General features: G+C 40.3%; 1 protein-coding gene across 1 annotated transcript in view; it reads right to left on the reverse strand.

Annotated features, from left to right (window-relative positions):
• Positions 1 to 12,017, reverse strand: part of GEM (GTP binding protein overexpressed in skeletal muscle) — a 50,984-nt gene extending 38,967 nt beyond the window's left edge. Inside the window, exon 1 of the mRNA XM_057737079.1 lies at positions 12,011 to 12,017. The gene's annotated coding sequence lies outside the window, so the exon portion shown is untranslated. The remainder of the gene's footprint in view (positions 1 to 12,010) is intronic.
• Between the last annotated feature and the right edge of the window lie 1,730 nt (positions 12,018 to 13,747).

A 13,747-nucleotide genomic window follows, 5' to 3' on the forward strand; every position in this document is an offset into this window, starting at 1 on the left:
TATGTTATTTGTCGTTTTTCCCTTGTTGCTTTTAATAACGTTTCTCTGTCTTTAATTTTTGTCAACTTGATTACTATATGTCTTGGCGTGTTTCTCCTTGGATTTATCCTGCCTGGGACTTTCTGCGCTTCCTGCACTTGGGTAGCTATTTCCTTTCCCGTGCTAGGGAAGTTTTCAACTATAATCTCTTCCAATATTTTCTCAGGTCCTTTCTCTCTCTCGTCTCCTTCTGGGATCCCTATGATGCGAATGTTGGTGCGTTTAACATTGTCCCAGAGGTCTCTTAGGCTGTCTTCAGTTCTTTTCATTCTTTTTTCTTTATTCTTTTCTGCATCAGTGAGGATCACCATTCTGTCTTCCAGGTCACTTATTCATCCTTCTGCCTCAGTTAATCTGCTATTGGATCCTTCTAGTGTATTTTCCATTTCAGTTATTGTGTTGCATATCTCTGTTTGTTTTCTCTTTAATTCTTCTAGGTCTTTGGTAAACTTTTCTTGCAACTTTTCGATCTTTGCATCCAGTCTTTTTTCAAAGTCCTGGATCATCTTCACTATCATTATTCTGAATTCTTTTTCTGTAAGGGTGCCTATCTCCTCTTCATTTAGTTGTTTTTCTGGGGCTTTATCCTGTCCCTTCATCTGGTACAAAGTTCTCTGTTTTTTCATTTTCTCTATCTTTCTGTGGCTGTGGTTTTCAGTTCCACAAGACAAAATACTGCTGATACTGCTTGATACTGCTGTCTGCCCTCTTGTGGAGGAAGCTATCTAGGAGCCTCCTGTGTGCTTCCTGATGGGAGGGACGGATGGTGGGTAGGGCTGGGTGGGTGGAGCTCAGTAAAGCTTTAATCCAATTTGGTGGGTGGAGCTCAGTGACACTTTAATCTGCTTGTCTGCCAATGGGTGGGGCTGTATTCACACCTTGTTGGTTGTTTGGCCTGAGGCCACCTAGTGCTGGAGCCCACAGGCTCTTTGGTGGGGCTAATGGCAGACTCTGGAAGGGCTCACACCAATAAGCACTTCCCAAATCCCCTGCTGCCAGTGCCCCTGCCTCCTTGGTGAGCCACAGCTGCCCCCCCACCTCTGCAGGCAACCCTCCAACACCAGCAGGTAGGTTTGGTTCAGGCTCCTATGGGGTCACTGCTCCTTCCCCCGGGTCCTAGTGAGCACATTTTTTTGTGTGCCCTCCAAGAGTGGAGTCTCTGTTTCCACAAGTCCTGTGGAGGTCCTGCAATCAAATCCTGCTGGCTTTCAGAATCTGATTCTCTGGGGATTCCTCCTCCCATTGCTGGACCCCCATGTTGGGAAGCCTGATGTGGGGCTCAGAACCCTCACTTGAGCGGGTGGACTTCTGCAGTATAACTGTGCTCCAGTTTGTGAGTCACCCACCCAGCATTTATGGGATTTGATTGTAACGTGATTGTGCCCCTCCTACCATCTCATTGCAGCTTCTCCTTTGTCTCTGGATGTGGGGTGTCTTTTTTGGTGAGTTCCAGTGTCTTTCTGTCAATGATTGTTCAGTAGTTAGTTGTAATTCTGGTGCTTTTGCAAGAGGGAGTGAGCGCACGTCCTCCTACTCCACCATCTTCCTCCTGACTCCATTTGATCTTGATATTTGGAACAGTCTGCTTCTTAAAGCTCAGTTTTTGTGACATATGACTACATTTCCTTCCAATTGCACATCAATGTTCTACATGAAATAATATTTACATGAATAAAAATATTGTAAACATCTTTTACTAGTGCCCCATTCTTCCTATACAATAAAGATTCAGGAAACCCACAAAACAAAGTATAGCTTAATGAATTACTATCTGGAAAATATCCATTTAACCTTCACTCATTTCAAGGAATAGAACTTTGCCCACCCCAGAAACTCCTCCATTTTCACCATCCCAATCTCAACCCTCCTGGTGATTATAAGTAATCATTTCCTTCACTACCCATTTTATCACCCAAATGCATATCTTTAAACATTCTAGTTTAATCTTCATAATTCTTAAAAATTTTAATACTTTTAAAAATGTACAAGTTTCTCATCTATCCCTTTCTCTTTTTTTGGAATTTATCTATTGAAGAACATGTAGTCTGGACTTTGCTGAATGCATACTCATGCTGCAGTTCTGCCTGTTCATCTCCTCTGTAATCCTGCAAATGGGCATCTGGATCCAGAGACTGGATCAGACTCAGGTTCTAGTTTTTTAACAAGATTATAGGTGGTGATATGTCCTACCTTCCTTCCTCCTTTCCTCCTTCCCTCTTCAGTGACCTACGTGTTGTTTACTAGCATATTGTTTAGCCTCCACGTATTTGAGTTTTTTGCAGTTTTTTTCTTATAGTTGACTTCTAGTCTCAAAAGTGTTCTCAAAACAATGGTTTGAGAACCATTATTCTCAAAAATGATGCTTGATATGATTTTAGTCTTCTCAAATTTATTGAGATTTGTTTTTTAACCTAGCATGTGAGCTATCCTGGAGAATGTTCCATGGGCACTTGAAAAGAATGTATATTCTTTTTTTTTAAGAATGTATATTCTTCTGCTTTTAGATGGAATGCTCTCTATATATATATCTATTAAGTCCATTTGATATAATGTATCATTTAAGGCCAATATGTCCTTATTGATTTTCTGCTTGAATGATCTGTCCACTGAGGTAAGTGGGGTGTTAAAGTCCCCTACTATTATTGTGTAACTGTCAATTTCTCTCTTTGTTTGTTTTATGTATTTAGATGCTTCTATATTGGGTGTGTATATATTTACAATTGTTATATCTTCTTGTTGGGTTGATCCTTTGATGGTAATGTAATGTTCTTCTTCGTCACTTGTGACAGCCTTTGTTTGAAAGTCTATTTTGTCTAAGTATTACTACCCAGCTTTCTTTTTGTTTCCATTTGCATAGAATACCTTTTTCTATCCCCACACTTTAGTCTCTGTGTCTTTAGATATGAAGTGGGTCTCCTGTAGGCAGCCACTATGTGATGGAGCATTTAGTCCATTTGCAATTAAAGTAATTATTGATAGTTATGTACTTATTGACATTTCATTCATTGTTTTCTGGTTGTTTTGCAGTTCTTTTTTGTTCCTATATTCTTTTTCTCTCTTCCTTTGTGATTTTATGACTATCTTTAGTATTATGTTTGGATTGCTTTCTTTTGTGTGTGTGTGTGTATCTATTACAGGTTTTTGGTTTGTGGATACGTGTGTGTGTGTGTGTTATATATATATACACGTACATATATATGTAAAATTATGTTAAATTTATGATCTCTTAAGTCTAAATGTATTCTAATATTCCCCCTGCACCACATTTACTTTTGACCTCATATTTTACATCTTTTTGTTTTGTGCATCCCTTAACTATTTATTGTGATATAGATGATTTTACTACTTTTGTCTTTTGACTTTCCTACTAGATTTGTAAGTGGTTGATCTATCAGCTTTGCTGTAAGTTTGTCATTACCAGTGAGACTTTTCCCTTTGTAATTTTCATATTTCTAGTTGTGGTCTTTTTTTTCCTGTTTATAGAAGTCCCATTAACATTTCTTGTATAGCTATTTTGGTGATGCCAAATTCTCTTAGCTTTCGCTTATCTGTAAAACTGTTTATATCTCCTTCAAACCTGAATGAGAGCCTTGCTGGGTTGAGTATTCTTGGTTTAGGTTTTTTCCTTTCATTTCTTTGAATGTATTGTGCTACTCCCTTCTGGTCTGCAAAATTTCTGCTGAAAAGTCAGCTGATTGTCTTATAGGAGTTACCTTGTACATAAGTAGTTACTTATCCCTTGCTGCTTTGAATAGTCTCTCTTTATCTTTAATTTTTGCCATTTTAATTATAATATGTCTTGGCATGGACTTCTTTGGTTTCATTTTATTTGGGACTTTTTGTGCTTCTTGGATCTGGATGTCTGTTTCATTCCCCGGGTTAGGAAAGTTGTCAGCCATTATTTCTTCAATAAGTTGTCTGCCCTTTCCTCTCTCTCTTTTCCTGCCTCCAACATGAAGTATGCTTGATGTTGTCTCAGAGGTCTCATACTATCCTTATTTCTAAAAATTCTTTTTTTCTTTTTTGTGTTCAATGAGGGTGATTTGCACTACTCTGTCTTCCAGTTCACCTATCCATTCCTCTGTAACACTTAATATACTGTTGATTCCTTCTAGTGTATTTTTTTTTCAGTTATTGTATTATTCTGCTCTGATTGGTTCTTCTTTATATTTTCTAAGTCTTTGTTAAACTTATCACTATGTTTATCTATTCTTCTCCTGAGTTTTTTGAGAATTTTTATGATCATTACCTTGAATTCTTTATTGAGTTGATTATCCCCACTTTGCTAGTTCTTCTATGGTTTTGTCTTGTTCCTTCTTTGGAACATATTCTCTATCTCCTCATTTTGCCTAATTCTCTGCGTCACCTCACTTCTGAATTTTCTATTTCTGATTATGTTGTTCTTTCATGTCTAATATTACCTTACTAATATGTTTTAGCTCATTTTGAAATAAAAGGGTACTGTTCTAATCTGTAGGCAGGTCTTCCTGGCATGCATTCACTGTTTGTAGGGATATCATTCTGTTCCTTATTCTCTTTTACTTATAATAACTTTGTATGGAATTTGACTTCTACAACTTTCTGTTCTTTATTTTTATGTGAAGTTTATTTTCCTAAACTTTCAGAAAGAGAAATTGGCATAGCTTTTCTAACCTCACAGAGTTTCTGTTTTGTGTAACATCAGTAACTCTTGTTTTGTTATTGGTTCTGGTGATGGTGAGTTTTCTCCTCTTTTTTTTTTTTTTTTTTTTTTTTGAAGGTGGAGATGGCTCAAAATTATAATGCCTTGATTTCTAAGACTTTCTGTCTGTTCTCTTCTCTCATTTTTTCCTGGACCTTCTCTTTCCTTCCTCTCTATATTCCCTATCACAGTCATTTTTTTATTCTGCTCCCAACAAACTGCTGGCTGGTCCAACTCTTTCATATCTTACCATGAGCCCCTTGCATTCACTCAGTACTGGAGGGTAAAAGTCTTCTCACATTTGGTTCTTTTCTCAAATTGGCTTTCCACGCTTGTCAGTGAATATCAATTGGGTTTCTCCTGGTCTCAGGTCTGTAAGATGCCCTGTTGCTTTGCTGCGGTTTATCCTGCACAGATTCAGATACAATACAGTTTCTGACGTTAGTAGTGGTTTGTCCTCACTGGCTTCTGTTTTTGGGGTTCCTGGAGACTCCTTACAACCTAGTTGTGTTGTAAATGTTGTCCATGGTTATTTATTATCTAGTTGTTCTATCTGCTTTTATGTGAGGATTCAGAGAAAATGAAAAACTATCTCACAGCAACTGTCCTTGCCACTGCCATTGTCTCCAAGGCCCCAGGTTAAGAATCATTTACATGTATGTACCAAAGAATGTACCAAAGCAGTTTCATTCCATCTACAGAACATAGTGTAATGATGAAAGGTAATAGTATGCTTAATGCAGCTGAGAAGGGGAGAGGAAGGCAGTATGGAGGGAAGTGAATTGAGCACTAATTTCCTCATCTTATTCAGTGGGGGAGCTAAGAGATACCTTCGAAAGTTGGTGGATAAAATGACAATACACCTTGATTACCCAAAGGATTCTCTGAAGAACTGTTAGAAAAATTAAGAAAATTCAGTAAAGTGGTTAATTGTGAAATTAACTGATAGAAATCAATAGCTCTGCAACATAATTAACATCTCAAGTGCTTGCTATGTGGAAGGCACTTTTCAAAGCACTCTTCAAAAATAATTTGCTTAATCTTCTAAACAATTCGATAGGCACTACTATTATCCTCATTCTATAGAAAAGGAAATCGTGGCACATAGAGAGATTCAATAACTTGCCCTAATTCACAAAGCCAAAGATCAAAGTTAAATTAGGTAGTAAGGCACCAAAGCCTATGCTTTGGCTGCTATGCTGCTATACCACTGCTTCAGAAAGAAACCACCACCAATTCAAAAATATAACAAAGAGAATATCTTGTTAATCAAAGCACAAAATAGACAAAATGTTTGAGAATCATATAAGAAATGTGCAGAACTACATGAAAAAACTTTAAATTTCTATGAAGACACACAAGATTCAAATAAATAGAATTATATACTTTAATATTAAACAAGGCAAGACAATAGTAACAAAATATCAACTTAATTATCTCTAAACTTTAAATTATCTCAGACTTGTTCAATTATCTCTAAATTTAATCCAATCTCAATTTTTTTTAAACTAACAGGATTATTAGGGGGACTAGATAAATTGATTCTAAAGGAATAAAGTATGGGTTTCCTATGGATTATAAATTTGCAAGATATGCCATGAAAAAAATATTTTAAAATGAATAACTGCTGTGGAATGGGAAGGATTGCATTACCATATATTTTTAAATAATATAAAACTACAATAATTGAAAGTTTGGGAACAGCAAAAGAACAGAGAGACATATCAATGAAAAAGAGATTCAAATATGTATAGAATTGTTATATATGATAAAGGTAGCATTTCAAAACAATAGAGGAAGTTAGATTATTCAATAAAGGGAACACTGGCTAACCATTTGGGAGAAAACAAAGCTGGAAACTTTTTCCCCCATACTAAAATAAATTCCAGGTAGATCAAAGATTGCAAAATGGGAGAGATAGAGATGTTGGTCAAAGGGAACAAATTTTCAGTTGTAAGAGGAATAAGTTCCGGGGATCCCACAAGCTACTTGTTTACTCACTATCTACCTAACCCTCCCTCTAAGTTTCATCTGTTCTATTTGTTTTCTTTTCTTCTATAGCAGAATTGAATATTCTCAAATAAAAGAGCAAATATACAATATAGGTGGAAGACTTTCCTTTTTCATCTTGTACCCTTCTAGACTATTTGAAAAGAAAAAGTTATAATGGCCCTGAACTACTCCAAAAATACTAATAATTGAAAACAAAAATGAAAATCTTCTATACCTATATCTCTGCATGATTATAAAGATTTATCCATTTTTAATAGTTTTACATTGAAGTATTAATATATTTTAACAATTTTATATGGTTTCTCTGTGTCTTAAGATTTCGTAGCTAAGAGTTCCACTGTACAAATCACCAAGTAGATCATGAGAGGGAATACAATGCAACAGCTAAGACCTCAAGCTTTGAGGCCAGATGAATGTGGGTTTCAACCCTGGCTGTTTGACCAAAGCAAGATACTGGAACTCTGTTCCCAGTTTCCCCATCTTTAAAGTGGAAACAATAAATAATAAGACTACTACTACTTCCTAAGGTCACTGTGAGAAGGAAATTAAATAATGTATGTAAAATGCTTAACCCATTGCCTGGAAATTTTTCAGTTATCTGTTATTATCCTCATTACGTTGAGGGTAAGGCCACAACTTACATTTCATGTTCCCACAAAGGGCCTAGTATTCGTTCTTGGTAAAATCTTAGTGAGTTGAATCAACTATAGCTTCCATAGAGAAGAAAAAGGTGGGAGGCAGAGGAGACCTAAGTAAAAACAGTTAATATGTAAAGGGAAGCAATTAAGGAGAATAACGCCAGCTAATATGAACCAGCCTCTAAGACTTGCAAAGTACCTACAGATTTCCTAACAATTAGTCCTTATGAAAAGTTTTGTTTGTTCCTTAGGAAGAGTCTGAGATTTTATTTAATTACCTTGATTTTGGTCCCAGGTCTTGGCAATATTCTTCTGGCATTCTCTACTCCATGAGGTTTCAGGACAGGCAAGTCAAAGCACAGTCCTCGAGGATTTTTGTTCTTCCCCAGCAGTGGCCTCTCCATTGTTAATTATTCAGCAGTTTTTAAGGAAGAGATTGTTTAAGGGATAATTCTGCTTGGCTTTGTAAAGAGCCCTGAAACAGTAGATGCGGAGCCTGGCTGGTATCAGGAGTCAGCTCAGGAAGGAATCAGCCCTAGGGCTGGAGAGTCTTCCTGAAGGACTGACCTTTATGATTGCCTCTGTAAACCCAGATGTTGATGAATCGGCAAGAGAACATATAGGGCTTGAATTCCAGAGGATGTAAATTCTGATCCTAATTCTGTCACCCACAGTATCCGAGCATCTTCAGTCAATCTTCACACATCCATTCATTCATTCAATATCTGTTGCTCACCAACCATGCTAAGTACTGGAAAAATAGAGATGAATATAAAAGCAGTTATCACTACATCAGACAGATATATAGTTATTAGAGATATAGATGGCAGCATTCCCCAGATATTTAATCAAACATTATTCTGGTGTTTCTGTGAGAATGTTTTATGGATGAGATTAACATTTAGATGGGTAGACTTTAACAGTAGATTAGATTACAATTTTAATCACTAGAGTAAAGCAGTTGCCCTCCATGATGTGAATGGGCCTCATTCAATCAATTGAAGGCAATTGAATAAATAAAAGACCAGACCTCCCTTGAGTAAGAGAGAATTCCGCAGCAGAGTGCCTTCAAACTGGAACATCGGTTCTCCCTGGGTCTCCACCCTGCTAGCCCACCCTGCAGGCTGGATTTGTCAGCCTCCATGTTTGCAGAAACCAATTCCTTATTAAAAAAAAAAAGAAAGAAAAGAAAGAAAACACACACAAACACCTATGCAATCATCCCTCAGTATTGGCAGGGAATTGGTTCCAAGACCCCTGGGGATACCACAGATGCTCAAGTCCCTTGTATACCCTTATATAAAATGGTGTAGTACAGTTGACCCGTCATATGCACAGATTCAGAACGAGCAGATGCAGAGGGCCCTATCATATATAAATATGGTAGAGGGCCCTACCATATATAAATATAATATATACATATAAATATGGTACAGCCCTGTATATATATGCTTGGATGAGGTCCACTCACATTAAGCAGGGCAATCCACTTTACTCTAGTAATTAAAACTGTAATCTAATCTACTGTTAAAGTCTGCCCATTTAAATGTTAATCTCATCCAAAAAAATACCCTCATATTCTATGATCACTCCCCTACTGTTTCCTTAGAATTAAATGACAAGAAAGCATTAAAATTGTGAAAGATATCAAGATAAGCCGAAAGATTATTTAACTAATCTTATGGGAAAACAACTTTTAATGTTTAAACAATATAAGTTAATATGTAATATCTGTGGCTTCATGAAATTGCTTTTTTTTTTTAATTTATTTATCTATTTATTTATTGGCTGCACTGAATCTTCATTGCTGCACATGGGCTTTTCTCTAGCTGTGGTGAGTGGAGGTGGGGGGGGCTACTCTTCATTGTGGTGTGTGGGCTCCTCATTGCAGTGGCTTCTCGTTGAAAAGCACAGGCTCTAGGTGCATGGGCTTAAGCAACTAAGGCACGCGGGCTCAACAGTTGTGACACAGGCACACGGGCTCAACAGTTGTGACACAGGGCTCTAGAGCACAAGCTCAATACTTGTGGCGCACGGGTTTAGTTGCTCCGCAGCACATGCGAACTTCCTGGAGCAGGGATCGAACACGTGTCCCCTGCATTGGCAGGCGGATTCTTAACCACTGCGCCACCTAGGAAGTCCCCATGAAATTGCTTTTAAATTGATTATTTCTTACACAGTTTTCAAACCTGTAACTGTAATATGGTATCCACATTCTTTTTTCATCAAACTAAACAAAAAACCTTTGAAAATAAATAATTAAAAAACTGAAACAAAAACCCCTCACAGACACACCTAGAATAAGTTTGACTGCATATCTGGAGAACACTGATGAATATGTCTTTCTGAGAATCACAAGCAGGTATCCCAAGGTTGACCCCAACTCCCACCGAGGGAGGGAGAGGGGACTCCCAGCGTCCTTGGGCAAGCACACCTTGCACAACTACACCCAGCAGCCGTGTGTGCAGGCTTCTTGCCCAAGTCATTACTGAATAAAGGCTTTTTACCCTCATTACCCTTAACACTAGCAACAGCATATAACAATAGATAGAGGAACTGTGGGCTGGGAAACATCAATATGTTTTGGTACTATCGGTCAAAAAGATGACTAGCAATGAAACGCCATGGGAATTGATCCAAGATGCCAAAGACAAATATGAAAAATTGAAAGATGACAGATGAAAGTCAATTTATAAAGAAAAATCATCTATCAGTGAGAAAAAGGTGGATAACACAATGTTTAAGTGGGAAACAGACATGAGCAGACAGCTCGCTAAATGGAAAATAAAAGCACTGTTCGACTTCAGTAATAACCAAAGAAATGCAACCTTGCAACAGTAAAAACACCACTCTGCCTATCAAATGGGCACAGTTCAGCCAATGCATGTGTGGGTATAAGGTAACAGGCACCTTCCAGGCTGCTTGTGAGAGGGTAAATGGGGTCAATGTTTCTGAAGAACCATTTGAAAAAAGTCTCAAAAGTCTTTAAAATGTTTATATCCTTTGGCCCAACATACACACCTGTAGGCATTTATCCCAAGAAAACTGAAAGATTACAAAAAAGATTTATGAACCAGAATGTTCATTAGAATGTTATTTCTAATGGTATAAAATTGGAAATAACCTACATGCCAATAATAAGGAATGATTAAATAAAGTATAGTTCATTAATACAATGAAACAGGATGCAACCATTTCTTCAAATATTTTTCTGTCCTGTCCTCTTTCAGGGACTTTAATTACACATATGTCATAAGCCATTTGAGTTGTACCATAATTCACTAAGACTCAGTTCATTTTTTTTCATTCTTTTCCCTCTGTTTCCTGAAGGCGTTCATGCCCTGGCACTTCTAGCCTGCCTGGCACATGGAAGAAGAGGGGCTTGGCAGCAAAGCAAGTCCTCATGTAAAGAGATTCAGTATTGGCATTTGGAAGTAGGACAGGCGTGAATGAAAATGGTGAGGACCAAGAAGATGCAGGCAGAGCACCAGCAGCTGCTCTGGTCTCAACCTGGCCCTTCCATAGGTCCAGGTCCCACCACGGCTTGTGAACCAACTTCCCCATCAATTGAGATTCTAAGTGTATTTCCACACCAGGGAAAGAATTATGGTGCAGACAGGGGCAGGGGCAAGAAGGAATGCATCCAAAAACCAGCAAAAAAGGGAAACAGAAGACATAGTCCTCAGTGTAAGCTCTGCCATGGGGAAGGTTGTATAAACAGCCCTAGCTGTCTTCCACTCCTACTGGATGGCCATCCACCATCTTTGTCACCGTCCATCCCAGTATTGGTCAGTGGAGTCTGGCACATTACAGCCCAAAATGGGCAGGAAAAGAGAACAGCTGGGGCCTGACTGGGCCTGTAAACGAGGGTGGAGAAGGCTAAAAGCAGAAGTCAGATGGGCACAGAACAGGCTGGCTGTCAAAGGAAAGGGTGCCAGGCAGGCACCATCCTCAGCCACAGTTCAGGCAAACCAATCGGTCCAGACAGAGCAAAGCACTGTATTTGAAACACCAGCCCTGCACCAGACACCGGGGAGCTGAAGCTGCTTCTAGTGCTTTCCACTAAAGCTCAGGTCTGCCAGGGAACAGGGAAAGAAGGTGGGCAAATCAGGGTCACAGCTGGTCCACAAGCTGTGAGGCAGGCGAACATGGCAGGACTGGGTGTGGAGCCCTGGCGTCCTTGTAGACGAGTGCTCCGAGGACACTGTCAGCGGCTGCTGTTTGGCCACATTGAAATGTATTCCTAGTCGATACTGAAGAAACGTTCCCAGGCACCAGCTGTATTTCTGGCAGTCTTTCCTCATAATCCTTGTGTTTTCAGTTTGTAGAAAATTCAGAAGATATCTATAATTTATTCCTTCAGCTTTGTCTCCCTCTCCTCCCTCACACAAACCCTCCATGCTGGCCAAACCCACGAACACACGGATCCCCAACAAAAGGCTTCCATTTCCTGCCTCCACAGCTTGACCTGCAAAGTTCCACCCTTCATCCAGGGCCATCCCCGTCCTCACGTGTCAGGCTCCATGGGCAGGAACACACACACACACACACACACACACACTCACTCACACACACCTGTCAAGAACTATGAAGGGTCTGATATTTTGCCCCACTTGCTGCTAACAACTTAATGACTCACAGTTTCACGGATGCTGGCAGAAGCCACGAGACTCCTGGGTCAAAGACCGTGGAGTTAGCACTCATGGTGCAGTAAGCAGCCTGAACGCCAGCACACGGGGCGCCGGTCTCCCGAGCTCCAGCTCCCACAGCGCAGCATGAAGGTGGCCCGTGAACACTTGCTCACACAGTGGATTTCACTACTGGAGAGGAATCAGGGCTTGGAGAACCTGAATTTTTTATAATGAGCCGTGAGTGTGCCTACCGCTTGTTCTGTAAGGAGACATCATTGCTATCTTCCAAGACTGTTCGCTGTACAAACATCTTGGAAAAGATAATATCAAAGAAAGAGCAGCCAGCTCACTCACAAGACAAGCAGAAACACGAGAGACACGTGGAGAGTTGTCTCCCAAGAGCCACCAGAAGATAAAAATAGAGACTTTGGAACTAGATTCACTTCTATTCAAATTCTAGATCCCCCTTTTACTAGTTGTGTGACTTTGGACATGTTTCTTAATTTCTCTGAACTAGTTTTTTCATCTGCAAAATAACATCCACCATAAAGTTGTTTAGATTGAATTAATACCTGCACAGTGTTTAGTAGCAGAGTGCTCACACCTGATCAGAGCTCACTAAGTGGCTGCCATCATTATTATGACTAGCTATCCAAATTCCATAAGTCTTTAAAGCGCAGCACGGTTGATCCCTTTGTGGAAGCTCTCCCGCCCCTCCCCCTCTTCCTACTTCCCACCAACCACAAGAAGTTCAGCCTCCCTTCTAAAGTCACTGGCCTCTTGTCAGTTGCTGTGTCCCAACCAGGGATGACTCTTGCTCTGCTGTTTAAGTCTTGTCATGTCACTGAAGATGTCTAAGTCTTGTCTTCCCAACTGGAGTATCCATTCTAGAAGGCAGGGGTTCTGTCCTCCCCCTCTCAGCATCCCCACAGCAGCCAGCATTATACCTGGCACACACTCCAGAAAGCATATCCAGCCCGAGGCAACTGAAAAGTATCACGTTCTTCAGCAATTAGGCCCCTCTCAGCGACACAAACGTGAGAAAAACAAGACAGAGGCCCTTCTCGGCAGAATGGAGGATGAACCCTGGCCTATCGCCTGAGAGCTGCCAGCCCAGCTCTGGCACCGCACCCCCCAACTCTGAGCCCTGGAGCCAGACCCCCCTCTCCCCATGACTCATCTCCAGCGCTTACAGGAGGGGCCTGTCAGGAACCCTGGCAGGAGCTGTTCCCTTGGCAAAGGGAGAGAAATCCTGGCCATGAGGAAGGACTTGTTTGAAAAGAACCAGTTGATTCAAAGTCCAAAACATGTTATCCCCTGAAAAGTCAACTTCCAGCCAATCTCTGGAATGAAAAACAAACCCCCTATGATTAAATCTATGCCCCACGGTGGCAAAACACATGCACCTCTAACCTGGCTCTGAACTGGCAAACCAACGACATCTTCTGTGGGCATTTTAGTATTTGGTAACCTCCCGACAACTGATTAAATCCAGATGTGCACTGCAGCCTTCTCTGGTCAGAAAGAACAAACAGGCCTTCCCAGGCATGCCCGCTCCCACCCCACCCCCACCCCCACCTCCAGGGCTGGGCCTCGGAGCAGTCACCCTCAGGATACGGCAGGATCTGCGGGCTGCATCCCAGGCTCTCCTCCTGCCCACACCTAATCATGGCCACTTAGGAGAAGAGCTGGCTCACTGCAAAACTCTGACAAATCTTTACCTCTCACCTACCTGGAAAGTACCC

The sequence above is a fragment of the Hippopotamus amphibius genome, chromosome 5 (assembly GCF_030028045.1).
Source record: "Hippopotamus amphibius kiboko isolate mHipAmp2 chromosome 5, mHipAmp2.hap2, whole genome shotgun sequence".
Lineage (NCBI taxonomy): Eukaryota > Metazoa > Chordata > Mammalia > Artiodactyla > Hippopotamidae > Hippopotamus > Hippopotamus amphibius.